Source organism: Penaeus monodon, chromosome 31, assembly GCF_015228065.2.
Source record: "Penaeus monodon isolate SGIC_2016 chromosome 31, NSTDA_Pmon_1, whole genome shotgun sequence".
In the NCBI taxonomy this organism is placed as follows: domain Eukaryota; kingdom Metazoa; phylum Arthropoda; class Malacostraca; order Decapoda; family Penaeidae; genus Penaeus; species Penaeus monodon.
This window is the reverse complement of record NC_051416.1, coordinates 2,137,898-2,138,627: the sequence shown is the minus strand read 5'-3', so window position 1 is coordinate 2,138,627 and position 730 is coordinate 2,137,898.

Sequence of the window (730 nt, the reverse complement as noted above, 5' to 3'; positions counted from 1 at the left end):
GAGTGAAAATGATTTCATTACACCCTGACGTCCAGAGCCCCTGAAATTTATCAATGAGTACATGTATATAACCCTTATTTTTATCCATAAACTGAAAGTAGATTATTGAAAACGAGTTTATTGTTTTAAACTCTAGACATTAATTTTCTTGGATATCTATTATTCCATGATATCAACATAACATATGCAATAACTACAGCAGATATTAATCTCTCTGTGACTGCATTTACGTCCCAAAGGATTGATTAATTACAAGATTTATATTTCTTAAACATGGTCATTATAATTATTTCCTCGGTGTTACTTCCACTTTATATCATTTCCTTATTGCTACCTTAATGACCCGAATCGCGCTGATAATCTGATTTATTAAATATCGGATTCCATTTTATGATGTTATGAATATATCTCATGCGCAGGTACTCTTGTACATAATATTTAATAACACATAGATATTCGTTACATAACATGGAGACAAGTATCTTTTATCGTGAAAGATGAATATGGCTTCCCTATTTTTTTGTGATTTCTTCTTTTATATATTTGTTCGATTAAAATGCCTAAACAAAATTTAAAGGTAATGGAACAGGAGAAAAGGATCTTTATTGTAAACGTGCGTATTCATGTGACAGACCAATTAGTGATGGTCTCTGGCATCGCCTGATATGTACCGTCAGGCATCTGAAGCAGTGAGGATTTTAACACCCACTCTTTCCATTCATATCAACCC